The following is a 10,129-nucleotide window of genomic DNA, read 5'->3' as shown; positions in this document are numbered from 1 at the left end:
GTTGTAGCCAAGCTGCCGTCTGCAGGAGCTGAAGCCGAGAACGTCGAAGACCAGTTCGCTCCCAACCCGCTCAAAGGCAAGCCCCGGAGCATAACCCAAGCTTTCTAAACTTGCGCATGCCTTCATTTGTATGTATGTGCATTTACGTGATAGGAATTGTTTGAAACCATAGATGCATGACTTAGTTCCCTTTGATCTGAATACTAGTATGATAGGCCGAGTAGTTGCAGTGCTCAACAGGACTCGGTAAAAGTCGAGTGATCTCCTGTCACTCGCGAGTTATAGGAGTTGCTTGTCCTCGTTTTTGTTATAACTATAAGGACGGTGGACGGGGCAGGGCCTTGCGAACTATTTTGGTGGACGGTGGATTGCCCCGTCTGTCCACCTGAATTTGATTAAGGTCGGAAAGTATTGGTGTTCGTGATCAAGTGTTTGGAAGTACTAATCTCATACCTAGTATGAGATGGGGAAGCCTAGTACCTGATTGAACTAGGGAGTGGCTTATACCCCTGCTATCCCTGGAATGAGGTTCCCATGGTGCATCATGTGGGTGCAAGTGCGGTCACAGTACGGCAAGAGGTCGGGACTGTGGAGCATTACATGCCAAGGGAAGTTTGGACCTGACACGTGCCTGGGAATTGATGGGGACAGCCGACACAGGAAGTGACCCTCTGAGGTGCGCGGATGTCGTGAGATTAGGTTCGCCATGCATGGTTAAGAAATTTGAATCAATTCGTCTGCCTCTCACAGATTGAGACTGTTTGATCGCTATGCTACACTGAGTAAAGATGGAACATGATGATGATATGAACCTTGAAGCTTGTTCTTTAAATTGTTTGGAAACTATGTTTGTTTAGCACAAGTTGCTAATGTAGATTGGTTAATGAACTTAGAATCTAAGCTAAAATATTGAAAGTAAGGACCTACTGTAGTCGCTTTTGGCAAAACAAACCTTTCAGCCAAAGAGCCTTGCATGTCTAGAAGTTGGTGGAGTAGTTTCCCATCGGTCGGTTAAGTCTTGTTGAGCTTAGCAGCTCAGCCTTGATTGTGGCACATCTTTCAGGTGATGTTGAAGCTCCCGAGTCTGTCGCTTGTGGCACTTGGCCTCCCCAGCTTTCTCCTGGGTGGACGGTCGAGTGGGATCCCTCCTCAGACAGCGAGGATAGGGATCGGTGATGTCCTGATCGGCCTCATCAGTGACCTCCGACCCCGGCGCTAGCTTCCGTGGTTTATCTTTTTTTTCACTGCTTAAGAACTCTGTAAAACTCTAATTTTTGGAACAGTGTTGTAATAAATTATTGAACGGGTTTAATTTTGGATGGTCTGTTGTATTCTCTGGAACCACTCACCTTCGTGTGAGCTCTGCTAATCCGGTCCTGAATAGTGGTTCGATCGGATGAATCCGACGGACTGCCGAGTTAACTTGATTAAAGCATGTGATCACGTGTCAGGCGACTTAACCGTGCTTTAGTTAAGTTAATCCGAGCAGTTCTGCCATAGTGGGCGTCTACGACCAGATAGGGCAAGCAGAGGACAGATGACGACAGGCTCGGGCGCTGCTTCCTCCTCCAGTGCATCTGCGTGGTCGCAAGGAGCAAGAGATGCTCAGACACTGTGCCCGTTCTGCAAGACACCAACCGTTGTGGAGTGGACCTCCAGAACCCAAAACAATCCATTGAAGCAGTTCTATACTTGCAGGAATCGAGATTGGGTAAGTTATCTTCATTGATTTGGGGTCCATTTGGGCGGTGTCAAATTCGCAGCTAGGGTTCATCCCAAGCTTTTGTTCTTGGTCCTGAGCAGGGCAGCGACAAGTGTGCTTTCTTCATGTGGAAGCCAATGAGCCCAGAAGATGCTGGGGACGTTGCAGGATTGATGGCAGGCATGAAGGAGGTGGAGACGGCTCTGTTGAACCTGACCAATGTAGTATCTGCTCAGAGGGTGGCTATGAGTAGCATAGCTGGAGAGGAGAGAGTGAATAGGTGGATGAATGTGGCCAGTGTGTTTTTAGGAGTTCTCAACTTTATTGCCATGTGCATGTTGTATAAGAATGCATGAACTTTGCTATATATTATCTGTAAAATGAATGGAATGGGCCAGTTATCTGACTTTGCCAAGCTTCATTACAATACCAAGTTCAATACATCACCATCATTACATGACCATGGTCATTACAATACCAAGTTGAATTCATTACAATACCAAGTTCAATACATCACAAGTTATAAAATACAAAAGGTCATCACAAGTCATCACAGCCGCCGTACTTGAGGACAGCAAGTTGTTGCTGTTGGTTCTGCACAAAAGGTCTAGAAATCCAGCAGGGCCCTCTTGCTCCTATAGGAAGGGTTTGGACCGGATGTCAGCTGTGAGATAGCCTGACTCCTAGTCATTATCCTTGGATTGGATGTCACTTGGTGTTTTGCCTAGCTCCTAGTGACCGGAGAATGTGGAACCCTGCATTGTAACAACTTGTTAATAGTCAGCTAAAAATTTGGAAAAAACAAAGACAAGACATGCAGGGGTTGATCACATACTGTGTATCTTTTGTAGGAGATGCAAGCTGAGCAAGAGTTGCTTTCTTATTGGGTTGTTTCCCCTTGGATGTGGCCTTCCTTTTCTTCTTCTTAGATGGATCATCTGTAGTCTCTATAATCTCAACCACTTTTGGCTAGTGGTGCATCAGGGTCATTGACAGTTTCATTGCAAGTTTTCTGGAGGTGGCCAAATCAACCACATCTTTTACACCTTCTCTTGCCTTTGCTGCTGGACCCACCTTCTTCAACGCCAACCATCCTTCTTTTCTTTGGCCTTCCTGCTGCTCTCTTGCAGTTAGGAGGAAGGAGCTTGAAGCCAATATCCACCTTCTCCCGCTCTTCTTTGTATGGCATAGGAGGCACAACAGTTGCATAAGCTGCTTTAAACTTGTCTACATAGTAGTAAGGGTCCACAAAATCCTCCAACTCTACCCTTCTTGTGCCTATGAAAGCAATTGCATGCACACAAGGCAAACCAGTTAGCTGCCATTGCCTACAAGTGCACTCCTTCTTTTCCAGATCAACAATGAACCTCCATGGTACTAGGTCATTATTCACTCCTCCTACTTCTCCTACCATTGGCCCACTCCTATGTATGGTGTACCTTAGATTCCTGCTTTTGTTGTGGAGTTCCTTCATTACATGAGGCAGAACTTTGCCAGATAACTTTGATGCCAGTGTATCCTAGTGCAGAACCTTTCCATGATCAATTGCCTTATCTTGTCCATCAGTTCCACAACAGGTAAGGACTTGTCATTCCTGATCCAGCTGTTGAAGGTCTCAGCTATGTTGTTGGTGATATAGTCACATTTGCTTATTGTGTTGAACTTTGACCTTGCCCATAACTATTTATGATTGTCCAACAGCCAGGTTATTGCCTTTGGGCAAGCCTTTAGCATCTCATTCCAGTGTCTATCATGTGTTGTTGGCCTGTAGCACCTTGATGTGGGCCACAAGTTCCTTTCAAACACTTCACCCCTAAATCTCTTCTGGAAATTCTTGACAAGATGACTCATGCATTCTCTGTGCTCTACACCATTTGTGAAGACTTTGGTAACTGCCTTATCTATTCCTTTGCCTGCATCAGTAGAAATGACAAGCCCAGGTGGTGAACCAATATCCTTGTGAAGCATCTTCATGAACCATTCCCAGTTCTCCTTGGTCTCACTGCCAAATACACCATAGGCCACAGGGAACATCTAGTTGTGGTCATCAATTCCTACAACTCCTGCTAACTGTCCCTACCACTTTGCAGTCAACACTGTTGAGTCAATTCCTAGATAAGGTCTACATCCATTAAGGAAGCCATCAATGCATGGCTTCAGTGCTACAAACATCCTACTAAATCTGTGCTGCTTATTCACAATATCCCATTCAACTAACACAATGCTACCAGGACTTCTCTTCTCAATCTCTTCTTTCCAAGAGAACACATGTACAAAACTGTCCTCCCAGCCACCCAGAATCTCATCTAACACCATTTGCCGACCGTCCCAAGCAACGTAGTAGCTAACCTTGATGCAGTACTTCTCCTCTAACCTATCCTTCAAAACATTAGCCCCAAGAGTTGGATCTTCCCTAAGCCAATTTATCACTCTGTCCTTCACCCAGTGGTCGGTAGCCATGCAGTTCCTTTGCACTTTGCTTTTGCTGGCAAAGTTATGCTTGTGTGGCAACTTCCTAATTTGCAACAATCAACAAAAAAAGACTCAACAGTTAGTTGTCAACAAAGAATGAATAGGGGTTTAGTGCTACAACACATACCTGCCATGTCTTTCCATCTTGACACTAAGCTGCATAAATCCTCCACCTACACTTCTTGGCCTTACAATATGCTCTGAACTTCCTTGACTCACTATATGGAACTGCAAGTTCAACTTTATTAAGCACAACATATTGCCTAATACACCTTTTAAAACAATAACCATCTTCAAATGTAACACCAACAACTATCTTAGGGTTATCTATGTCAGTCACATGCAGCACACTCTCACAGCCCTGCTCATCATCCACAACAAGTGGGTCATCATCTTCTGGGTCAGAGCCAGGATAGTAATCACAGTCCTCCTTAGCACCATCAACCAACAGATCCTTGTACTTGTTTTTATCATCATCTACTCCAACATACTCAACTTCATTTGACTCTCCCCAGTTGTCATCAGCATTGGGATCACCATCATCAGGGTTCACATTAGCATCAGGAGTGACATTTTCATCAGGAAGAATCATAGCTATTGGCAAACACATGACTTGACTCTGTTGTGTGGTAATAGCAGATTGTGGAGCAGCAGATGCATTGGCATGACAAACTTGGGGCTGCACTAATCGAGGTCCAGTGTCAACAACATCTACAGTCAATGGAAGCCTTCTACTCTCCCAATACACCTCAAATGCTTCTAGCAAAGCAGAGTCAGAATCTATACGCACTGTCTCATTCTTGGTTTTGTCAAAGAAAGTGACTTCCAGGGCTTGATCCTTCCCATGAATTATCTCCTCAGCAAGCATAGCACTAAAATCTATCCAATTAGTGGTATCCTTGTCCACCACACGCATGAAGTTAGCAATTACATGATAATCATCAAGCCCATTTGGTCTTTGCACTACATAGCTAGGAACTCTAATCGCCACCCTATAGGCGGCCGTCGGATCCATCCTAAATACAAAACAAATACCAGATCAAAACTAAACAAGCTCAAAAACGTAGTCTTTCTAACGCATCCGCAGGTAACACATACAAATCGAGCGAGTTAGGGTTCAAGAACAGGCACTAACCCTTTTGGAATCCATTTGAATCGAAGCTCCCTCGGTGGAGAACCCAGGCTCTGCGCGTTGTTCCCGGTAGGGGACTTCATCTTCCTGGTGGCGTTCTTCCTCAGCCCCTCATGGTGCACGACAGACAAGGTTGTAGGTGTCGCACCGCCAAACCCACGCGCTCGCGCCGCCGAACCCACGCCGCCGCCGCCCCCGCCGCCGCTTCCTTTGTCGTGGAGATAGGGAAGAAGGTGGGGAAAGTGATTAGAAAGGGGAACGGGAGTCTGGGTCGGGTCGGTGTGATCCAAGTCTGGCTCGACCCAAATATGGGTTAGTTGAACAGGGGCAACGGATGTCCAATAAAAAAATTCTCTCTCCTCAACCGGTGCAAAGTGTCTTCCAGCAAAATTGACACCAACGAATGTGTCTTCCAGCAAAAGGCTCCACTTTTGGTGTCCGCCAACAAATGAGCACCACTTTCAGTGTCTGCTAGGAAATTCTGCCAAATTTATATGATAATATTGTTTTGTGCGAACATTCTCACATAAATATATGTTACTAGTTGCCTAAAAGAGCCCCATCATTCACTCTCAATGCCTAAATTTACAACAAGTAGCCTCTATCCGTGTTTATAAATTGAGCTCTTTTACGATACACAATACTGCTACTACTTAGTAGTATATAGTATATATAAGATTTAACCGTTCAATATTATGGATAACTTAGTAATTGTTATATTGTAAAAAGTGATATTTCAAGTGGAATGGTCTTTTAGCCTTTATACTGGTGTCAAAAAAAGATATTATAGTGATGTCATTTGTGTTCTTTTACCACGATACCCTTATACTACATATACTTCTTACGTATACTCCCATACCAGAGGAGAAGTTTTCAGTAGTATACAATTAATCTTGACCATCGGATGTTATATACTAGTCCTTTTCAAACACTAGTATAGCCTAGTATTGTGCACAGTAAAACAGCTCTATAAATTACCTGCAATTGTCTTATAAAAATTAACACCAATGACTTTTCTATTACATGCCTATATATGCCATTATTAAGATAATTAAGCCAAGTGCTAGGAAATAGACAACATTAATTTGACTAACGCATGGATCCATTGCACCCCTAAAATTTCTATACTATAACTACAAGAACAACTAATAGGGTTGACAACGATGAGTATATATAGTACTGAGTGATGCGGTCATGACTTTAGTCCATACTAGTATTCAAGTTTGAGCGAGACCATCTTATATGTAAGGCCACTCCTAATGAGGAGTTTCCTTATTATTTTCAAGAGTGTCACAATAGAGCGCTTTGTGAGTTGATATATGAACGTTCGAAACAATCTATTCCAATGCGGCGTCATTTTTATTGTTTTACAGAGTCGCAATGAAATAGAATTTTTCATCTAACACCTATGTGAAACATAGAAGTCTAGATGATGAATCATCTCCCCATTCATCTCCTTTATAACTCTAATGTCATATATCATCAGATTTGCATGTACGAGTACGGACACCTCATCTATTGAGAATAAAATGCCTGATTTGTACCTATACCTAGTTGAAGCAAGCAAAAGTAATAAGCTACGGCCTTGTTTAGTTACCCCAAAATCCCAACTTTGGCACTATGCAAAAAGAAGATTCCCCATCATATCAAACTTACGGTACATGCATGAAGTACTGAATGTAGACGAAATCAAAAACTAATTGCACAATTTAGTTGTACTTTGCGAGATGAATCTTTTGAGCCTAATTAGTCAATATTTGGATAATAATTTACAAATACAAACGAAACGCTACAGTATTCTACAGTGCTGGCGATTTTGGTTGTTCAAAATCGGGTAACTATGGCCTACACCCTCTTCCGATGCAGATTATTACCACCTAGTACTAGGCTAAAGAAGGCATCTGCGCAAGGCCAACAGAACGAAGTGGGTCATCAGTCCGTACGTGCACAGGGAGTCGAGGTCCCCCACCTGTCCGCCAACAGCTAGCTACGAGGAAGACGACAAGCGCACTACTGGCCAGAGCTGCATATATGATGAAGTGTTGTGGGCCTCTCTTAGCTTCCGTCAATTTTTATTTCAGCACCCGCCACAATTTGTCAACTACCGAGAAGAGCCATTCGTGACCACTGTGTGTGGCAGCTAGCCAGTGTCCACCGGCCGGTCACTCGCCCTGTAGTATGTGAGAGAATGCTGTGATGCCTATTTATTTACTCCGTCCATCTGTCTCAAATATAGTTACGTTTAGATTTTTTAAAATCAAATCTTTTCAATTTTAACTACGAATAATAAAATAATTATAGAGATTAATAATATAAAAATATTGTTAGTAGATTTAAAAATGAAACCAAGAATCAGAATATGCTCTATTTGAAATAAATTATTTTTAGATATTTTGTTGGTCAAAGTTAAAAAAAGTTTGAGTTTAAAAAACCTAAATGTAGCTATGTTCTGAGACGGAAGCAGTATGTTCCAACCCTCCAACTAAGATAGTTTCTATGGCATTAATTGTAGTGATACTTAGGATTATTTGATGATGCGTCATTATATTGAATATATAAGAGAGAGTAGAAAAGGAGGAAGAAACTAGATGTCATGTAAGATATGATTCAACATAAAAACTAATGCACCACACTACCAATTTTTTGCATAGGAAGAGAGTAGTGTCTAGTACACGACAAGTGTGGAAGAAATATGATTGGTGCATTGAGAGACAAAATTGAGTGACTAATTAGTTGCTTGAGTACGGGTAGAAATGATGCATTTGGAACAATAATTTCTAGATCAGTGGTGTCCATATGGCATGGTATGGTATGAAAATTACTTGAGTGTCTATTTGTCCTCAAGTAGCGCTAATATAACTGTCCACTGGGAATGAAAAGGGAGCGAACAAACTAATGGCAGAGGGTTAATTCCTGCAGATCAGCAGAAAATTAAACGACCAATAATATGCGCACACTGATACTATTTTGTAGCACTATATATATATGGAGTACATCGGCACATGTGATTCCCCCAGAATGTACAGTTACTTTGACAGGCAAACATCCAATAATTGATCAGTGACCCAACATTGAAAAGGGCTTTTGGCCAATCGACAAGCTAGTATGCCGACACGGAGGAGATACCGGATCCAATACACAGCAATACGTACGGTGTGTCGTAAAAATGCAACACACTATCACACTCCCAGCTCCCAAAATCGGGGGAAAATTTTTATCTATACCTCCCCTCCCTTCGAAGGGAACTACAGTCTACCGCACTGTAAATTTATACAATAATATTGTTTCGTGCGAACATTCTCACATAATTAACTATATGTTACTAATTGTCTAAAAGAGCCCCATCATTCATTCTCAATGCTAAATTTACAACATCAAGTAGCCTCTATCCGTGTTCATAAATTACCTGCAATTGTCTTATAAAAATTAAACACCAATGACTTTTCTAATATTACATGTCTATGCCATTATTAAGATAATTTAAGCCAAGTGCTAGGAAAAAGACAAGATTAATTTGACTAACTTGACTAACGCATGGATCCATTGCACCCCTAAGATTTCTATATATACTATAACTACGGGAACAGCTAATAGCTAGGGTTGACGACTATGAGTATAGAGTACTCCCTTCGTTTATGTTTATAAGGCATGGTATGACTTAGCATGCTATCTTCTAAATTACACTTTGATCATCCATTCATCTCATATTATATTATTTATGGTTATAAACTTATGCTCATTGTAGAGTATGTTTAATTACGAATCTAACCATATAAAATTTACATTATAAGAATAAAAAAATGATAGTTAAATTATTGGTCAAAGATTGTAAAGTTTAAATCTTGATATCGTGTGTGCCTTACAGACAAAAACTAAGGGGAGTAGCACGGGTGATGCGGTCATGCGGTCATGACACATTGATGGATATGGAACTGAGAAAGACAGTATCATGATCTCAACTCCGAATCCCGAAAGGTGGAGACTGATCGAGTAGCGCCGGTTCCAAAACCACAACTATAAATCTTTCAGAGATCTGCCAATGGCAAGCAGAACTTGACAAGCATGCTTGTGAGGAAGACACACACTGGCCACGTGCCCACATAGCAGCCGGCGGTGGGACACTTTATGCTTTCCCACCGAGGAAAACCCCGGTGATTCGAGCTTTCTGGATTCGATTGGTTCCAAATTGTCAAACCCCTTGATGAATCCTTGATGTCAATGCCTCGGATAATAATAAATTCGGACCATAAACTTCCCAAAATAGTTAGCAATCCAAGGGAACGATATATACTTACTCCTACTACTATGGTACTTTAGTATATGCTAGCTAGAAGCTTTATGTCGTCGCGAGCACAACAGTGATGTGAATGGACCCCTTGAGGTGAATGCCTCGATCGGTGCCAGTATTGCTCCACTCCACGCACCAAAGCCAACGAGAAGTGACCCTGATGGTGCCTATAGCCTTCCCTCAATTATTGAAGGATTTGCCAGTTGATTTAAGACCTCTCGATCGGACAACAGCTTGCATTGCTGGATCCTGTCCCCCGCTTTATTCACTACGGGAAAGCTACAAATTGCCGAGTGCCCCAGGCACTCAGCGAAACTCTAAAAACACTCGGCAACGTGTTTGCCGAGTGTAACACTCGGCGACGAGCACACGGCAAAGTTTTACTCGGCAAAGTTAACTTTGCCGAGTGTCTTTGGTCGGCACTCGGCAAAGGGTGTGCCGAGTGGCACAAAACACTCGGCAAACAATATTTCCAGAAAAAATAAAAAAAACATACCCCGGCCACCGGGGGCAGCTCCAGCTGGCCGCCGCCGCC

General features: G+C 42.6%; 1 pseudogene; it reads right to left on the bottom strand.

The window, feature by feature from the left end:
- Positions 1–2,529: 2,529 nt before the first annotated feature.
- LOC140221787 (uncharacterized) lies at positions 2,530–5,389 on the bottom strand (annotated as a pseudogene).
- Positions 5,390–10,129: the final 4,740 nt, after the last annotated feature.

The sequence above is a fragment of the Setaria viridis genome, chromosome 2 (assembly GCF_005286985.2).
Source record: "Setaria viridis chromosome 2, Setaria_viridis_v4.0, whole genome shotgun sequence".
NCBI classification, from domain to species: domain Eukaryota; kingdom Viridiplantae; phylum Streptophyta; class Magnoliopsida; order Poales; family Poaceae; genus Setaria; species Setaria viridis.
Note: the sequence above shows the minus strand (reverse complement) of the source record. Positions and strands in the feature narration are given on the sequence as shown.